A 20,943-nucleotide genomic window follows, 5' to 3' on the forward strand; every position below is an offset into this window, starting at 1 on the left:
AAAAATGGGTGTAGTTTTGTCAAATTTGTGATGGTCAAACAGTGATGTGGACACAAGCAAACAAACACACAGCAGCGAGCAGATTTGAATTCAAGTGTTGCAAAAACTCTGATTGGTCCACAGTCATAAAGTACATGACATCATCTTTTTCCAACTGAGAGCCACCCACTTCAAAAGACCAAAACTTCTAACTTTAGCTAAAAACCTTTTAAAGGATAATTCCTGTCATACGATTGTACTCACCAAGGTAAATTCTGAGATTTGGAAATGAAACAAAATCTCTTTAAAGTTCTTCCAACGGGGAATGAAACATGGTTTAACACAAAGCCCCAAGTTAGCTAAACTTATTGGCTAAGAAAATGAGAGCCAGTGGTACAATTATAACCCAAACTATCAGTTGTAAACATCCATAACACTTTTTCTAGGAAAATTATTTCTAGGTTCAACTTTGAACTTTTTGAACTTTGAAACAACATATTATTTTTTGTTTTCTAAAATATTGGCTTAGTTACAAGAAGTCTGATTGTCTGAACCCTTGTGTTTCTTGGCCCATTTCACCTTTATTGTAGTGATGCCGCCATTATCCCAGATCTCTAGTAATTACTTATCATAGCCAATGCGTGTTGTGATATGCTCATGATAATAAATAGCATTTGTTTCAATTATTTTTCAAAGTGACGAATCCCTCTTGGAAAGGAAGCTGTAGCTCGATACTTTCTAAGCTCTGCGTTGCCCTGATAAAAACAAATTACTCTCTATGTTGCATTCTTGGATCCTGTGTATTTTATTTTCCACTGTCAGCAAGATAACCTCGCTACACTTTGAACACACTGTCATCTGTCATATATTTAGACTGTGACTCACCGTTCTTTTAATATCTTCGTCTCTCACGGTCCCACACATGGATGGGAGTTTGAGGAGCTTCCCTTCTCACTGCTCATCACGCTTTACATGTTCAATCTGAAGGTATTATTATGACCTTTCTCTCCTGCCGGGAGACGGCTGAAAACACCTGCACATCACCAGCCAGCGTTCCCCTTCAGGCTGAGCGTGTGTTTATGTGTTCTTAAACCTCTCGCTCGACGCTAAGTCACACTTAAATTGCTATAAAAACATTACCCCAACATGCCATAGCCATCATCGCAATCTTGCAGCTTTTCCACAGCGGGTTTTAGTGCACAGGTGCTCCTTTTAAACTGCAACCATTTGGTCTTTATTTTAATTTCTAAAGCAATCTAACTAAATCCAGCTTCAGCAAGTTGCTTGGAGCATTTTAAAGTTCACCAGCTAAGATGATAAATTCTTATTTGTCAGCTGCTGATCCAATTTACCAAATTAAATAACAGTCCAAGAGGAGTCGATATAGCCGTTGGCTGAAAAAGACGGGTTGTAAAACGCTGTCCTATTTACAAATGTTGGTTTTAAGAGGGACATTTGCATTAGGAGTTGGATTCTTACTGCCCAAATCATAAATAATACTTTGAAAAGGAAACTTTTTCTTCCTCAATCATTTACTTTTAAAAGGCTTGTGTCCCTTTTTAAAAGTGCACTTTCAGAGGCTGCACCCACAATCAGGCAGAATAGGAGAAAAAGCATTCCAAAAAGTACAAATCCCACACAAAATAGGGATGTTTGTACGGCATCAAAAGGCTACTGCTCACTGGCGGTGCTCCATATGACCAAATATGGAAGGAAAAAATGCTGCCTTTTCCCGTAACCAAACTGGGAAGAAGAAAAAAAAAGGGAAGGTTTTCTTGCATGCTGTGTGCACAGCGAGTTAGAGCTCTCACACTCACTACACAGTGGCCACAGAGTTGGCTCCCCCTCAAAACAGCATGACTGATGGCGATGTTGGACCTGCCGTGACATCTCGGTGAACACTGTCAGACGTACACACACACACACACATTCACATACACACCTGCACGGCTAAAGAGTCATGAAAGAGAGGCACACCAATCTTTTCACTGCGCTGACATTTCATTTTTAAACACACACAAAAGCTTTCTTCACTTTCACATATGAGCTCTATGCTGTAGTCTCAGCAGTGCACTTTGAGTTGGAGCCCCCTGGAAGGGAACATTCCTCTCGCTGAAAAAGCTGCCGTCTCAAACGCCACAGTCCTCTGCTTAAGTTAGAAACGGTTTGTTTATTTGGCCCCCCTCGCTATATGGAGCGGCTCTGACATTCTCCTGCCGCTGCTGCACTGCAAAAAAAAAAAAAAAAAAGTCTGCGGGCATGTCATTTCACAAGAAACTTATCACATTATCTGGGACAGATTTTTGGAGTGCTTTTGAGCTGCCAGCACTGGAGCAAAACTGCTGGGAGACGGAAAAAAACCCCCTCTGCAGTCAACGCAGAACAAAGCAATAAATAAAAGAGACTTGTGCTTCTGTTTTTACAAAACTGTCCGGATCAACAAGTCACTGAACCCCTGAATTCCATCTGAAAGGAAAAGCTTTTGGAAAATACGCCTATTTGCTTCCTTGCCTAGGGTTAGTTGAGAAGATTAATACAATTCTCGCGTCCGTACGCTAAATAAGAAGCTCATAAAAGCCACTAGCATCTGAAAACTACTGATTAAGTTGAACAAACAACTGAATTATCTTAATAAAGACAATACTGTACAATACTAAGCGACACATAAACAATTCCTGCTCTTTCTACTCTTGTTTGCTCAGGATCCAGGTGCTTTTAGCTTTCAGCACTGCTGCTTACGTAAGGGCCTCCTTTGAGATAATACATTAAGATATTTGCTGAAAATATCGAGAATGTCAAATAGTCTCAGTAAACATGCACCTCTGCACTTAACAGCCAGTCAAGCCTTCCATCTTTTTTTCATTGTTAACCAAATATTCTACTGTATAGAACACATGCTACAGCAAAACTAACTAGTCTTTAATTATATTTACAAATATAGGACAAATGAATAAATAAATCCATTTTTCCATATAATTTTCCTGTCACAACAAACTGCATTTATGATGAATACACAAGGACATGATCATCGAGTCTCTCAGTACCTTAGGGTGCACTGTGACATCTTTAAAGTCTATTAAACAGGATCGTAAATAAGTAATGACAGACAGCTGCTGAATGAAGCCACAGATGAAGTTGATAGTAATCTCAATACACTGCAAAAAAAAACAAAAAAAAACCCTCTTGCCAAGACATTTAACTGTTTTAAAATCCAATTTTAAACCAGTGAGAAATTGTGCAAGAGAAGTGATGTGACTTCATCGGTTTTAAATGCAAATCAACAGTCTAATCTGTTCGGTTGTGCTTCTTTTTATAATGAAACTTTTGTCTGTCATTGTAAACAAAAGAATAAGATTTCTAGTCTGAACAACAAGAACATGTGACATGCCATGCATCCTTCCCTCATCCATCTCTCACATTCATTTCCAAGGAAAAAGCAGTCTCCTCTTGTTCCTTCAGGACAGCCCGTTTTGACACCAGCCTTCTGTCAGAGTAAATGAGGCCCGGGCAGGAGTCTGTGTCTCCTCAACAGGACATTAATCTGCTACTAGTGAGCTGACCAGGGAGACTAGTGGAACCAGAGTGCTGATATATGGTGGGTTTTAGTCTAAGCACTGCTACTGCCGACACCACAGCTAGAGAACAGTTTATCCAGCTGATGGCAATAAAAGCAGAATCGAACGGAAAAGGGTAAAAACAGGTCGGAACAGAACAGAAATAACCTCTCCTACACATTAAAGACCTTGCTTTCTTTCAAATCTGTGACGGAAGGAGCATTTTTTTCCTTATAACCAGGCAACTTTAAGATTACAGCTTCAATCACTGCAAAATAGCACGTCTGGCTGAATGACCCTCAGGCTGGATTTTGAAATTGTACCCTTTTAATAAGTGTAAGTCACTTGAGAAATGCATTAAAGCTCAGTGACTAAAATGTAAACGTATACATGATTAGCATGATCTACAGCAGCCCACAGCCTCTGATATATGGTTAATAACATGACATGCTGGAAACATTAAGTAGTACATAAAAATGTATTTCTCATAAAGCTTGAGAGGTTCCTGATGTGTTTCTCTATGGTAAAAAAAAAAAAAAAAAAAAAAAAAAAAAAAAAAAAGGGAAAGAGAATGGATCTGCTGAACAATTGTGACACGCTTCCTATAAAAGCCACGTTTCTGGTGTGGTGGACGTGTGGCTCTTCGTGGCCGGAGAGGAATTACACTTTGGTGAGGGAAAGCAGAGGAAATCGGAAGGATGAAAAAAAAAAAGAGAAAAAATATAAACGGTCGAGTGATTTATGTGGCTGACTCAAACTGCACTAGGAGAACGTCTTCCATTATACCTTACATGGAAACATACATGAGGGTAGAGTGAGGCTAAAAAGCATGATGCAATGCCCTCGCACACGAGAGCCTGTTGAAAACATGACAGCTGAGTGCAAACTCTGACAAAAAGTTTGCCTTTTTTGCACATGCATCACAGGCCCATTTCAGGAAAAAAAAACCCACACACACACGGAAAAAAAAAATCACTCGCACAGAGGACGTATTTATTTAAATCTCTCCAAAATGTCATAAATCTTTATCTTTCTTGCCTTGTTTTAACACACAAGTCAGTAAATCACGCGGTGGAATGCCAATTTTTTGAAGTGCGCTGCAAGGCTTTTCAAGGGTATTAGATGACAAGGTATTTTTCAAAATAAGGAGCCGCATTCCTGGAGAGAGATAGGAGGAGATTAAGGAGCGAGGTGGGTTGTGGGTGGGGGTGGCGGGCGAGCAAGATGACTTGACCAAGAGGGTCTATTACTCACAGTGGATGCGGAGCTATCCCCTGACAGTGCTTTCAGCTCAGCTGTATTGGTGGTGGTTGGGGAGTTTCTTCAGGGAACAAACAGACAAGACACACGCTGCACACGTACAGCCAGAAAAAAATGATAATATATAACCTCGACTGTTTTTTGTTTTAATCCTATGACTCTCTTTCACTGCTTTTGTGTGGCCCTGACATGTTCTCAATGAATTGATGCGGGCCCGAGCCATTCAATGGTGGATGTGCTGGGACTCCTGAGCCAGGTGTGGAAACTAAAAGATGTGTCTGACTAGAAAGTTGATTAATGGGCATCAGTAACCATGACAGTGACTAAGAGAAGATAACCGACATTTTTAAAGTAAAAGATAACAGGTTTAATTTACACTGCACACTGTCTGTCTCTACACTGTGCAGGTTTCCTTTAAACAAACACACTTATATTTAACCGTATGTATTACTCACCCAAACCTATTGTGAGTAACCATCAAGCACTAAAGCACAGTGTACTTGTTTTATTTTTGATGGGTTTTGCTAGGTGTGTGTTCTCAAAGTAAGAAATTAGCCTTGAAGCCTGAAAAAAACATTTCCTTTTTCATAAAATGATTCCAAAGCAGATATTTAAAACATTTTGAAACCTGCATTCTTTACACCAACTAGCAGTCTTCCTCTTCCCTGCCTTTTGTGCATAATTACATGTGTTGGTACATTACCGCCACCAACTGTTGATCAGTAGAATAACGTGAATTCTCTGCATCCCGTTTCGTCCAAGTCACTAGGAACAGCACTCGGCTGTGAGAGGATTTTGGCGTAGAGGCTGCAGTTGATATTGCAGGTCATGCGATGCACACTGGGCCAAAAGAACATACTCCCACATGCAATCGTTACAAAAAAGACAGCTGTAAAATAATTCTAACTGTCACAAACACCCCAAAATGACTGAGTATTTGTCTTATCAAAATTTGATCCAATAAATTCAGTAAGAGCCAAATCATCTCCCTGACATAATACCCCATTTACTCTTGGTATTAACAGGCCATCTGTATATCCGGATAACTTGTCTGGATAAGGGAAAATATGCTGTTTGGGCCTAAAAATGCAGAGGACTGAGAAATGCTCAAAGACCTTTTTTATCTAGTGTATCTAGTGAACAACTTTCATTTATATATAATGAGGCATTATTCATTCTAGTTCTCTTACAACAGCCACATACAGTTCTTCATGTTTTATGGCTTGCATGCACCACATAGTTGCATTAGTATACCACTCTCTAAAGTAGGCAGCCATTAGTACTGTGTTTGGCCTTGGGGTTAAGGCACCAACCATGAACCGCAATGTCTCTGGTTTGCATCCAGCCGCAGACCTTTGTTGCATGTCACTTCCATCTCTCAGCCCCCTTACTTCCTGTCATCTCTCTATTGTCCCTATCTAATAAAGGAATAAAAATGTCCAAACAGTATTGTAAAAATCAATACTGCTTTAGTTCGCTCTAGGAGGATTCAATACTGAACTTCATGACTTTTACAGCAATACTTCTTCCCAAGTGTAAGCCGGTACAAATTGAGGGTGTGAACAGCACATGGAAGACAATACTGTACTTACAAGAAGAAGAAGAAGGAATGTAATAGAAAAAGCCAGAGCATAGCTCCTGACAAAGGACTGCAGAAGTCAGCAGAAAATTCAGTGGAGTAAACCAGTTCTAATCCCAGTCCACCTTCAGTGTTTGACAGATTTGGTGCCAGAAATAAGAAATATGGACCTTTTTCATTTAGACAAAGATGAACACCAAACAAACATAGCATACCCCTGTGCAAAGTTAGCTTTTTTCTAGCTTGTGGTGGTTTGTAGTATTAAAGTTGAACCTATTTAAGCATTAGCATTGCTTTTGAGTCAGCGGATGCACATTCTCTAAGTGAGCTCACCTCTCCATCCAAAAAATACATTCCACTCTTCTCATAGCTCAAATCCTTTCAGGGCTCTACAGGGCTAAAGTTCACTAGCTTTACTAGATCTCATTTTCGTGCATGGCTGTGCTGGCTGTTATTATTAGCGTGGCAGCCAGCCAGCGAGCATCTTGTGCAGGTACACGTCTACAATCCCTCTGAAACCCCCCTCAAGGTGAAAGGCGCAAGCCGCAGTCTTTAATTTGTAAGTAGACAGAAGGTTATGTATGTCATCTTATACTATGTACTCAATGCAGGTGTGTTGGTACTATGTTCATTGCTTCTGTCAGTTTAGGGGCCAAAATGACCACTGGTGCAAACACTAGTGATCGTCATATTTGTAGTTTCCAGTTGCAGAGCAGCAGAACATCTTGAGCAGAGTTACTCCATGTCTGTCTCTATTCCTTCTCTCTTTCTGTGGTTATGTGACTTTGGAATCCATTGCCAGAAATTCCAGGAAACCCTAGAGCTTCATGAGACATAACAAAGCTCTCTCTCTTCCTCTGTCTTTGTCTCTTTCATTGTAGATTATACTATATTTCTCTGTCTGACTTTTGCAAGCCTGGAAGCTTGCGCCTCATTCTCCTTGGGAGTAAAAAGTAATTTTATTCAGTGGCTGATTGACTCATATCATAGTCTTTTAAATAGTGGAGTTTCTTACTCTTAATGCCTGCGCTAATTCTAGACTACAGACTATTTAGACCATGGAAGACGCAATCATCATTGAATGCCATTAGCATGATGTGGTATTTACTAGTAAATTGAGGATAAAATTCAGCTTTAGAGGTTAATATATGTGCAGTATTTAAGCCTCCTAATTCCTAAATTTATTAGAATAACACATATCTCAGACAGCCATGAAATTGTAAATAATTGAGCGGTGCTCTTAGGAGGCTTCTCTGGTTGCTCTGTTGAGGTTGCTGCAAGCTTTTTTTAGCTGATGGCAAAACTGGAAATGAGATTTGGTTCACAAAGCAGCAAAGCTAAATGGGAATAAATCCAAAACCACAGCCGTCCCCCCTGGCACTAATCTGTCCAAGGGGGTTCACCCATCTCTTCTCGCTCAAAACCGTCACCTCCACCTGGGTTAACTCTGCTCTTTAACACATGGATGCATGTCTGCGCCCCCTCATTCACATATGCAGCCACCTAAATACATACCTATTCACCCCCACCTACCACCCACCACCCACCTTGTGTTTATGTTCAGAGCTTGAGTGACTGGTATTTCATTTCGGCCTGCCCGGAGCCCTTTCGCACAGTTTGGCTTGGCCGGTGTACCATTACTGGTCATTAAGTCTAACCTGAACTAATAGGGGCCCATTTTCCAAGGTGGTCTCCCAGGTGGCTGTCACAGGAGTGAGTGGCACTGCGGGGCTCAGGGCCTGACTCAGGCACACCAAGTCTCATGAAAAATCTGCTGGGATGCAAGCCAGACTCCATCATACACGGGACGCAGACTCTTTGATAACAAGAACCCATTGTTCCGGGGGGGCGTCTGGGTGTTTTTTTTCTCATTAAGGCAGGTTTAATGAGGCCAACCAGAATGGGCATCCTATCCTATCCCTCCAATGCACTCTACAGTATTTATACCATCTGATCCGATGAACCTTCAACAATCCACCTGAAATCATTTGCTCAAACCTTAGCCTTCCTAAATCAACAGAATCCCCAATACCTAATTATGGTTTCTGCTTTAGCTTAATTAACGAGATATTGCAGTACAGGAATGCCAAATATGTCATTTAGAAACAGTTTTTATTAGTTGTGCCACTTACTTACCAATCATCATGCAGCTCTACCTGATTGCAATGAGAGAGATAACTATACAAACTTTATGCTCATTAATCTGTATCTGAGAACACAAGTATGGTTCCAGGTACTGTACATTCTCTTCACGTAATGACATTTTGCCAGTAGAGAGATTAGTAGCTTCTGACTTTAATGAGATATAAAACAGACTTCATATGAGAAGATTTTGTCAGAGTAAATATGATGATATCCAAATGGCAGATGTCTTTTCTTTATCATCAAACAATTTATATGTTTTAGCTGAGCTCTCCTCCGTGAGACGTGTCATCATTAATCAGAAGAGAAGGAGCCATTAGTCTAGATGTGGGGGTAATTAATCCACGCTCACACTCCATTAGACACCATGCTCAATTTGTGTAGAGAGCTGTGTACTGGGTAAATAAGTAGAGAGGACAGGACTCACAGCTATTATTCCTGAGTAGCATGGCATCTCAGGAGTTGCTACCGTGCATCTTCAAGAGAGGTCTGATTTAAACTACTAAGAACACATAGTTCAAGTTGATATTGTGCAACTTAAATAAAGGAGGAGTGGTATAAGTTACTGTCTGCATTATATAATTGTATTCATCTTCTTTCTATGTAGGAAATTTGTGAACTCTGATGTCTGATCAGAGGATAATCATACGCATATGTATCTCAGTCATAAAAAATGTGACTGGACATCAGCCTTAAAGCCGAACCATAAGCATCCAACGAGGTTAAACTGCAGTAGGGCATACAGTATAGTATGAATCAGCCTTTAGTTTAATAAGTACCATTTGGCTGTCACCTCAGCGGTCGTAGAGCTGCTCTATTACAGTAAAGCCCCTCCAGTACAGAGCTAGAGTTATTCAATAAAAACCTGACTGAGTGTTTCTCCCAATCACCACTGGCAGAGCTCTGATGAGGTAAAGAGTTCTCCTATGCCAGCCTCTGTCCCTGCGGAGCACTGTCTGATTAAAATGGTTTTCTGAGGCCATATTTTTGTTCTCCTTGCACCCTTGCCAGAACAGAGTTTGAGTACAGAGAGAAAAACTGACAAATTACCTGATGCATACTGAAATGAATCCCTGACAACAGATCTAATCTATAAAGTACTCCGATAGGTAGATAGATGAGAGCCTTGGATTTCTACTCTTTTTTGGGAAACATTGTTGGTATCCATGTCTCAAAGACACAGGAAGAGAATGCTCAAAGTGCCTAAACTTACTCTAGATTTGTTACAGGTGATGAGTGAAGAATGTATTTGCATCTGCCGTTCTGTGCTTTTGATCTTCAGCCTTAATCACTTTCACCTAACCCCCTCCCAACAGGGCAGTGACATGTGAAGTGGAAAGAAATGGCAATAGCGGAGTGGCCCACTGGCCGGCATTCTTACTCTCCTTGTAATACATTCCTAAGCAATCCTCAGAGGCTCATATGTAAATGCCTGAGTATGCTTCTGATTAGGAGGCACAAAGAGTACACTCTATAAATGCACTCTTAAACAATTACCACTGCTCCCGACTGTAGCCTCGACACAGACCTCAGACTGTGCTGCTGCCTGACTGGCTTATTCAGGTGGGAAAGATGGATGCAGACCATTTGCAAGAATGAGCCCTGTTATAAGGCACACGTGCAGAGTTTGATTTTACCTACTGGGCTGGGTAAGGTTTAAGAAACATGAAGAATAAAATGTTATTTTGTGCTGAAACGAGTCAATTAGTTGAGTTAATGACTAATCACAGATCAAATAATGAGTTATATGTTAAAAGCTTTGTCAAAGAAACCCACAGAGAATTGCTGTATTGCCTGACTGTATCTTTTTTTTGTTAATCTATAACCCTAACCCTAAATGTTTTATCAGGGGCTATGTGCCAGACTCTTCCTCAGTCAGAACCAGTATCTTCCTGGAATCTGCAAATGGTCCACATACCAAGAAATAGTCCAGCAAATAAAACATAATGTCAATTTGTGGCTTTACACTTTGGTTTTTATATCAAATAAATAAATGAGATACAACATGTTAATTAGTGGGCTTTAAGCACATTTATTCAACAAGTGTGTTTCACAAAATGTCAAACTTTCCCATTTATGTATTAATAAGTTGTAAGACCATCTGATAGCTTTGTATTGTCCTTAGATTTTATATCAGGACTTAATTAATTGTTCAAATACTAAGCATTTGGTCCAAATTCAGTCCAACAGAAATACTCTCAACTTTGAAGCTTCTCCAAAGATTGAGACAGAAATACAGTAGAAGTCTGACTCATGTGGATAGCCATGTAAGGACACAGGGATTGTTTTATGTGTATGAGGTAAGTCCTCACTTCCATCATTACCACATACAAGCCTGATCTTGCTCTCGCCACTTCTCACTCCCCTGATGGCTGGCATCCAACGTGGACTCTCCAAGTTGTCCTTCACATTCGCCATACACACTTCAGCACACACAGCACCTCTATAGCCACAAGCATAAATCCAGCAGGCCTATAACTGACCTGCACACTGCCCTGTCTGTTTTCCCCCGTGCGATTCATAGAGTGGTTAACCTTGCTGACTGTGTAAACACATGACCTCACCGGTCATGTGTTCACACTCAGTGGTATTTTTCACACACGCCTTTGGGATTTACATCACCTTATTACCTCCACGTTCCCTTAATTCCCCATTACCCTAAAATATAGGACTTTTAGAAGGTGATCTGACAAGTTCTTGATTAGCCATGTTTGTTTAGTTTTGGGACGCTATGGGAGGAAGACGAAAGGCTGAGAGGAGGGGAGGAGGAGGAGGAGAATGGAGGTGAAGAGAGGACAGGGGCAGAGGGGAAAGAATGGAAAGCTGGCGAGGAGAAGTATAAGGGTGATGTGAGAGTGAAAGTTATAGTAATCATTTCTTTTCGGGAGGTACGAAAAAGGAGCAGAGGCAGATTGGTGTTAAAGGAAAGGAAAAAGGTGAAAGGGAAAGCTAATGCAGCTGTTAAGAGAGAGACGTGTAAGGTGGTTTCTCTGCCACAGGGACACACTGTGCACGTCTGAGGTCCCAGTGGGAGGACTCAAAAGGAAAACACAAGGCCAATCAGCTAACGGAGACATTTCCTGTGCTTGTTTTATCAGATGAGAAGAAGCCCAAAGGCTAAATGTCCCTCTCAACAATGTTGTACACTTTTCCCAATAACCCGCTTTGGGGAATGAAGGAGAGAACATGCATCTTTGTAGGATGACATCAGAAGCGCTGCTTAGGAGCACTGACCTCACTCTGGCACAATCAATCATCCACAAAAACCCTATGAAATGTAGACCACGTAAGAAAGGAGGTTTTACCTTATAAGATATAAAGCAAGGCTGCCTTGCACAGAATTAAATCATCACCCACTAAAAAAAAAAAAAGATTCTGGTGAAGGTAAAGGAGTACAATAGTCTATTTTTTAGCACTATGAAACTTCTGGCAGGGCTTGGCATCTGGCAGCTGGCAGCTGGCGGGCCAATATGCCAATTACCAACACTGACATGCCATGCTGCCTATTAGGCAATCTGGCCTTGAGTGATAGCACTTTATAGTCAGAAAACGACACGAGTGAGAGGCTGATCTAACAAACCCTCTTCATCAGAGTGTGACTAAAGCCCAGAGGAATTCAAACACAGGTCTTTCATGCCCACATGACTGGTTCAGTCAGGAGAATCAAAGTTTGGGAGTGAGTTTGGAAAGGAAAGGAAGATACAAATTCTAGGACGAAGGATCATTGTGAAATATTTATACATGTACACTGTATTGAATAGGTGGCTTAAAAGGGTTATGTAAATGTGGTTTGATTTAATAAAACTAATTTGGGGGTGAATCTATTATAGGCCAGGGTATAGGTCGACTAAAAGGGGGGGGGGAAAAGAAAGTCAGCATTCTCCATCACCCAAGAGACATCCAGAGTATAATTGTACAATGAACAAATGCCAGAACATCCGAGAGTACCGTGAATATTCCCCTACAGAACTGTTCCATGTCAGCTCGGCCGCATAATGAGGAACAACAAACAGAATAAAGCTAAATTACACAGAGGGAAAATTCATGGCAAGAGAGGTTTTTTTCATTTAGAAATGGCAAATAACAGGAATTTATGTATCACAAACATCTGCAAAACTGTAACTGCATATTTTCCAGGACCTAAATAAACACCGTCTAAGGTTTCATGCCCTCGTGTGACTTCACAAGCAATTAAGCAGCACTACCAGTTTTGCCTACCGCTTGTTTGACCGTTGTAACCCGGTGAAGAGTTAAGAATTCTTTTCCAACCCCGAAATCTGCCCATTCGTCCAAGCTCACCATATTATACAACTTAGTGTGCGGTTCTGGATGCAGCACATTCAAATTACATGCTATCAAATTCAAAGGCGAGGGGGAACAGACCGAGTGCGCTGTGTGGCTCAGGTCCAGGGCCAGAGTCCCATGAGCGTTCGCTTCATGTCAATCACATTCTCTTCAAATGAGCTGAACCCTGTCCTACTCCTGTGGTTGTCCCAAAGACACAAACCTAAAACCTAAACTAAATTTATTTCCACAAACTGGTGGGCATTGATGACAACAATGCTATTGATTAAACAGAAAACCCAAATTGTGCTTGGGTTTTTGTTGCTACCATAGTAGGGCGACATTCTTAGGACAAACAAATCTACATAAAATCAAGCCAAAGGGCAAAAAGACTAGAACACAGGAAACATGCTTGACATAGTTTCACTGGTCCGTTATGAGAGGAAACCAGAAAATAGCTCTGGCACCTGCTGTGCAGAAACAATGTATGTTTGGACTGATATATCAGCATGCAGTCACTGGAAACCAAACCACATTTGGAAAACCTTCACGCTAAACACAGTATAGGTAAACATCTATTATAAAAGAACAGAATGGTCCGATCATTTGTGTTAGAAAACGTCCTCTGCCAGTTTTCCATTCTATTCAAATTCAGTTTGCCACTTGGTTGGCTGCCTTAGCTTAGTGGTGGTAAGAAACTATTGCCTTGCAAGGAAACTCTGGATTCTTGCTTTGGAACTTGATATGGAGGTGGATTATGAGTATCTAGGATCAAACTAAAACAAAGCACCCACATACAGTACACTGCATGCATTTAAACACATAACTGTACATGCAAACCTACATGAGCACATGTTGATTATGATTTAATGAGGCACTATGGTCATCTTATCCAACATTTAACTTTAATCAGTGAGAGAAGGAGGGAGAAGGAGATGGAGAGAGAAAGAGAGTGAGAGAGGGAGCCAACGTACAGTAACTAGAAGCCTTCACCGCACTGTGCAGTCCAGAGCCAGACTCCGGAAATGCATGGCAATGTTCCCTACATCCTGCCCGCCCAGCCCTAACCCTGGCCCTGGCTCCCACCCCACACTGCCAAACCCCTGTTATCACTCTGTGCAATTACCTCCAGATTCTTCTGCACCACTATCATATCGTGCCAATTATAAAATCCCTCTCTAAGTACACTACAAAGCACTACATGTATTTTACTGTAAAACCTGCAGTATTCTGTGTGTGTCTCAAACTAGAAGGGTATGCATGCATGTGAACATGTGTGCAAAATCTGAAAAACAAAACACACAAAAACCTCCAACAGTACTGATTCCCAACCAGGGAAAGCATACAACAACTACTCCTGGTAGCAACTTGGAAAGATTGGAGTAGCTCAGCTAATGTGATAAAAAAAAAATTACGAGGTTTAAAAAGAAAATCCACACATTGAGTCAACTACAATACCTGAGCAACCTACCTGTTGCAACTGAGTTTGTAAAAAGTAGTAAGCAAGCAACAAAGAAACTAAAAAGTTAAAGGTGCAGTGTGTAGAATTTAGCTGCATCTAACATAATGGACTAGGCAGAAATGGAATGTAACATTTGTAAGCATATTTTCATTAGTGTATAATCACCTGAAAATAAGAATTGTTGTGTTTTTGTTACATTAGAGTGAAATGAACCCCTTTATATCTACATAGGGAGTCCTCTTCTAAACAGGCCACCATGTTGCACTTCCATCTTTCTACAGTAGCCCAGAATGGACAAACCAAACACTGGCTCTAGGGAGAGCCTTTCATATGTTTACCACCACAGGTTCTCCTACATGCAAAGAAGTAGGGCAGGGGGTGTATTCAGTTGGGGACAATCTGCAACCTCACCACTAGATGCCACTAAATCTTACACACTGCACGTAAAGATGGCTAAAAGTAACTAAAGTGATGCATAAATGGTTGAAAATTGTTATCTAAATGTAATGGGTAAATTATTTAAAATATGTAGCTAAAGGTAACAGATGGTTGAAAAAAATCTAAAAGGCTAAAACTTCCAGTTTCAACCTCAAATGCAAACTTGACCAAACTGAATTAAACACAGACAGCTCAGTTGTATGAAGATATTGGAATCTACAGTTATCATAAACTGTGGTAATAACATTTAGTTTAACATAAGTTCAGATAAACACATTTGGAACATGATGGGTGGTGTTTACGAAGGGGTATTTAGTTCATCTGACAGGGCTGTAGGGGGACCCATATGCAGGTTATTTGACAGGGCTGTGGGGGTACATCAGACAGAAAAAGTGGGGGCCGCTGGACTAGAGGACTGTTATGCATTGCATTCCAGAGGCTATTCCAATCATCTGTCACCAGGTTGGGCCTGCGCCTTATAAGGAGCGGAGGGCATTCTCCACGTGTTTTCCAAACACTGCACAACTTATCAGATACAGTTTCATGGACAATTACTATGCTGTCTCCCCCGAAAGCATTCAAAAAGAAAAGAATCTACAGATCTACCCTCTGCTTCTCCCTCCCTCCATCCTCTTCCATTTTCCATGCTTCCATTTCCCAGATACTACTATGTAACAAAGCCGAGATCAAAAGACTTGCTGGCCAACTCAAGTACAATGAGAGTTGAAGAGAGCCTTTTGCCTCAGGGGTGGTGGGTTTGCAAAGAATGTGATACCTTGAAACGATGAGAAGTGGATTCATCGGCAGCGGGCCTTGCCGTTTTGCAAGACTGCCCTATGGCTTTGCCTGCAGGAGATGCTGGTTGTTTTTAACTGCATACACCACTCTCCTTATGCATCTCAGCATTATTTTATGGTCAGATTTGATGGTTGAGGGCCATGTGGGGAGTTGGTAGCCATATGGAGCACATCTATGCCTATAAGCCTATAAGTACACTTTCCACATGTCAAATTTCAACAGGTTTCTCCACAATCTGGAGTTTTAGCTTGAGGACACATTTTCCTTTTGGGTTTGGAGGATTCAATGCATAAATTAATAGTCAAAAATATGTGATGTTAAGCATATTTTGCAACTTCATATTCCAGTCCAAGTTGTTTCAGGCTGCAGTTATAGTGCCATGTCGGCTACTGAGGCGATGAGAAACTTGGCTGGCCTGGCCTGGGTTCGGAGACACCCCCCGCCCCTTTCTACTTTGTTCGATAGGAATCTGATGCAGTGAGCGCGCATTAGAGGAGTGCACATATGCGCTTTTCTTTGTGTAGTCTCGACATGACTCGATCCATAGAAAAGTTTCTAATATCTCGCGATCACGAGTTTACTTTGCCTTCAGTTAACAGATGGCGTGGAAAGTGCACAAAACAGGGAGCGACGAGCAGCCAACATAATCTGAAAAGTAGACTCAGCAGCAGCAGCAGCAGCCCATGCGCACAGCAGAGACCCATAATGTGATTATCTCCCATCGTCATAAAAGGCATCATATGTTTCATTCGCTAAAGCATCAGTGCGTTATGAACTTTCATCCAAAGGACGCAGGCGTAAAGCGTTCAGTATGCAGACAGTTTAAAGTGTTTGCGCTTACCTGTGGTTCTTAACGGGACAAAGTAAAGCTCTTGAGTCGAGTGTGAGGAGAGGAGAGGGAGCCAGTCTGCAGTCGGTCCTCCACTTCACTCAATGATAACTGAATACCCTTTCAAGCCCCTCCCTTTAAGACATAATCGCACATCTAGGCTTTCTCTTTGCCCCGAAAAACGCCAAACTACTGCACGTATTCCTTAACGACAAGGACTGCTTTAGTCCAAATGAAAAATGAATTATCTCAACAGTGGGAAGAACTCTTGCAAAACTCTTTGAAAGTGACTTTATGCAGAGAGTGCACTTTTTGGTGATCCTTAAGGGCAGTGGCTTTCAAATTTTTTCACGTCAAGGAACCCAAAACTGACACCCCCCTTTTGATAAAATGTTTGCTTTTAGATCTTTTTTTTCTTCCTTTATTACAGAAAGTATGACCAAAATAGTTGTGCTTTCTTCCATTGTGGTACTAATGAATGGGATTATACTGAAAAGTTATTCACCTTTTTTGCTGGGGACCCCCTGAAATCCCCTTGGGGTTCATGGACCCCACTTTGAAAACCACTGTTTCATGGGGCCTCTGAAAGAAAATCATCTGTCAAGAGCGATCATTTAAATGTTAATATTGGACATAAAAGAGGGCTGTATGCTCATAGATATGCCAGCAGGCCTAAAACAGTCCATATTCATTTAACAGCAATACTCACAAATGTCCTTTGACCTCAAGTAAGTGATCATCATGCCAATTATAGAAGTGCAAATTACATTTATCTTCACTATTTAACTTAAAATAAGTCTACTTTACCTTAAATCAACAGGTCCAGCTGTTTCCTTTCATTAACATTTGAATACATTTGTCTCACAAAGCTAGTAAGCTATCTAATCTCATAGACATTCACAACATAGAAAAACCAAGGAACACAACATTGATGACCTGGATGCAAAAAATAGTTTTATGCATTATAGAAAAATAGCTTTTCAACCCAGCAGATTTTTTCTCAATACAATAATCCAAACAAAGCTGGCAGCATGATAGCATGCTAATGTTTGCTAATTAGCACAAAACACAAAGTACAGCTCAGGCTGATAAGAATATGTGATTAGTTTTGTAAAAGTTTAGTCATGAAACAAAGTATTGAACAGAATAAAAATGCTGACGTATTTAGATGTATGTTTGACTTGCCTGAAAACCTTTTCCACCTTTTAGTTAGTTTTAGGGCTATAAAGCCTTTTCAAAGTATCTGGACTATAATTATGATGGAGAAATACTTGACTATTTGTTTGTTTGTTGTGGTTTTAGGGTGAATAGAACAATAATTATTTTATTGTGTTATAGTATTTTATTTATTTGGCCTAAAAGTAGTTAAACTGAAATCAGGCCGTCAGATACTTCCTATGGTAGGTTTTACACCGCTATGACTAAAATACCCCCCGGTTGCTACAAACCACCAAAATACAGAGGAAATGACCTCAGTGTCCTCCACGTTACCCACATTACCCTGACCTTACTTTTAATATCAATACTTTGACATAACGGTCATGCACCAAGCACCATTTTCTTCATGAATCTACAGTATTTTTAGCTAAGAATATTGATAAAATTGTGATGTATTTTCCTCCAAATGCACCCCTGCCATTTGTAACCTTTTGTCTGTCAGCAGTTTTGCTAAGGATGCAGGGAGTTAGAAGGTGACAAACACAATAGCCACAGTGTTCTACTTTCTACCATGAAACAGCGGCATGGACACACTGCCCTGCTTTGTCTTTCTCTTTAAAACAATGATGATCAGAACAAAGAATGAACTTAAGAGCATTAGGCCATTGGTGCAGAAATGAGCACCATATGCGCTGTTTCTCTTTTACATGTGTTTTTTTTAAGATAAAGTGAAATAAATGCGGTAGTTGATTGTATGCATGTGCAAATGCAATTGTGGCTAAGTGTGTGGTGTGCATGTGCCTGCTGCGTGTGTGTGACTGACGAAATGAGAAACTATGTGCACGAGGAGGGAGCGGGACAAAGACAGAGCAGTAGGGGGCGTTAGAGAGCCATCCTGCTACACAAATCTGAAAATGCGTTTTCATTGCTTTGGAAAACTATGTATTTCAAGAGAAGCCTGTTATCCTTGATCTTGCAGGTTCTTCTAAGACTTTCATTCTCGACCTAGTTCGCACATGCCATCTCGTCCACAAAACCTCTTTGCCCTGATACAAAATCACTTCATGTTATAATGCGATTGCCAAAAATGATGCTGTGGGTTGGGCATGTTTAGAGTTAGTGTAATGCCCTTATGCTCAAGGCTGATGCTCACTCGATATATTTACATCATGGGCTGAGGTATTTACATCAGCCACACACCCCAGTTCATGCGCTGATTCTTCAGGGCTGTGGCCCTGAGAAAAGGGAGCCTGCTACAACCAAATGGACATGTAACCACTTAAGTCTTAACCACATTAGCAGAGGTAGCACTGAGCATATGGATACTTATCCACGTTTATCTGACCGCAAAGGAGGAAACATTATAGGACTTGGCTGTTTTGCTTTCTGTGTGCCATTTGCATGTGCTGTCAGGGATGCACAGACCCATATGCAGGTTAATGGGAGCCCCAGGCCAGCGAGATCCACAATACCAAAGCTCAATATATGTCAGATATATACCTTCAAAATGTGACATCAGGTAAAAACCTCAGCACCAATTATAAAAGTTTTAACATCACATTGCTTACAACAAACCTTCAACATGTCATCATTTCATCATATTGCTTTAGATCAGATAAAAGAGTATGTTGCATCAGGGTTAGGATTTGCTTTCAAAGTTGTAGTCAGTCATAGAAAAGAGGTACTGTTAATGGTGAAAGTCACATATGTTACTCTGCAACAGCATTATCATAGCTGAACAGAACACCATAACAACAATGAGCAGCTAGTACATCTAAGGGACACAGCTGTTTTAAAATATAATCAATGTTTAAGAGTACAGTCATCAATGTCAGACATCAATGTGATATGGATTAACAAATTCCGCAGGCTTCCTCTCACTGTGCATGTATGATGGATGATTGGTATCTGGGATGTCTCGGGGCTCAGCTGGTGGATGTGCATACCAAATACCTGCAGCATCCTGGGTAAAATCGTTGACTGTATATAAATATGGATACCATGACAGCTCCCCAAAAGTGATGCCAAAATATCTTGATCTCCCCCTGGTGGCTGGCTACAGTATAGATCTTAAGTCCCACCCTCTCCATGTTAGCAGATTGGACATGGTTTAAACTAAAACATCAAAGTTCATGTCACATACATTTTTCACATACATTTTTCTGATAAATTGTGATGTCTGCGTAGACTTTGGCTCCAAATGACATCACACAAGCAAGATGGCAGGAAAGGAATATTTCCAGGAGATATTTTTCTCAGAAAAGAAAATCTCAGCATTTTTATATCTCCTGGAAGGGAGATATTTTGGCTTCCCTTTTGCATAGCAGTGGGAAATGGAGACGAGTCGTCCATATTTACATACAGTCAATGGGTAAAATACAGGGCTGTTGCCATTATGATCTGTCTCTTGTTCCTTCCTGTATCTCTCTACTGTGTAATGTCAAAGACCAAGATGCTAGCAAAGGACAGACACCTGCTGTAGCAAACATCTGGACTATTTCCCAGGTGCATAGTTTATGTTTGACTTAATACTGACTTCTGGTCTGCCACATTTCACAGACAAAAAATAAGATTATCAAGAGGATAAGAAATGGATGTGCTCATCTCTGGCACCATCCTCCTGCCAAACATTCTAGTTTCAGTAAGTAACATTGGGGTTTTAACCTGTGTAGTGATTGAGTACCATTAGGAGCACACCAGTGAAAAGGAGAATATTGTTTTGATGCTAATATACAAGGATCTTTCTTCTCTAGAATATGGATGAAATGTAAATTGGCCTCTTTGGATGCTTTTCAAAACGTAAATGTAAGAAAAACCTTTCACAGTGCATCAGTTTGATGTAGGATAACATTAGATATGTATGTACATGGATCACAGCAATGAAACTGTTACAGAGGAAATTTGAGCCTCTACTCTCGATGTGCATAATGAACACGGCTTTGAATCCTCTCCCTGTACTAAGCCCTCTGACCCCCTTACACTGCTCATTTCCATTACATAAAATGATTTATAGTGATCAATTATACATAGCATGCAGAACGCTCAAGCAGGGATTAAAAGCCTAGCTCTGACCCACCTGGCTCGAGTTCTAACTCTTTGACATGTCAAGGGGCCCTGGGACAGCTCCCTGGGGGACTCCGTCACACCAGCTGTAAGTCTAAGCAAAGCAAACACAAAATCCCTCCTTTGTTGACTTTCACGAAATGTTGAATCTAGTTGGGAGAATATGTGAGTTCGTCAAAAAATTTGACTCAATACACTGATGTGATGAATGTGGTTTAAAGGTAAAAACTCTTTCATGTCCCTTTTCATGACATCAAAGTAAACTGAATTCCCATGAGTTGGTGTGAAGCATAAAGCGGCACATATCAAACTTTATGGAAAAAAAAATGTTTTAACATTCCTCCGTCATTATTCCAGAAAAGATAGAATTCAACCTCTTTTTAAAAAATACATTTCT

At 40.7% G+C, this 20,943-nt stretch overlaps 1 protein-coding gene across 4 annotated transcripts in view; it reads right to left on the minus strand.

Annotated features, from left to right (window-relative positions):
- The window catches only part of cald1a (caldesmon 1a), a 52,476-nt gene extending 36,060 nt beyond the window's left edge, over positions 1-16,416 (minus strand). For all 4 annotated transcript variants that reach the window (XR_009927844.1, XM_062443776.1, XM_062443774.1 and 1 more), the window contains exon 1: positions 16,338-16,416. The gene's annotated coding sequence lies outside the window, so the exon portion shown is untranslated. The remainder of the gene's footprint in view (positions 1-16,337) is intronic.
- Positions 16,417-20,943: the final 4,527 nt, after the last annotated feature.

The sequence above is a fragment of the Scomber scombrus genome, chromosome 22 (assembly GCF_963691925.1).
Source record: "Scomber scombrus chromosome 22, fScoSco1.1, whole genome shotgun sequence".
In the NCBI taxonomy this organism is placed as follows: Eukaryota; Metazoa; Chordata; class Actinopteri; order Scombriformes; family Scombridae; genus Scomber; species Scomber scombrus.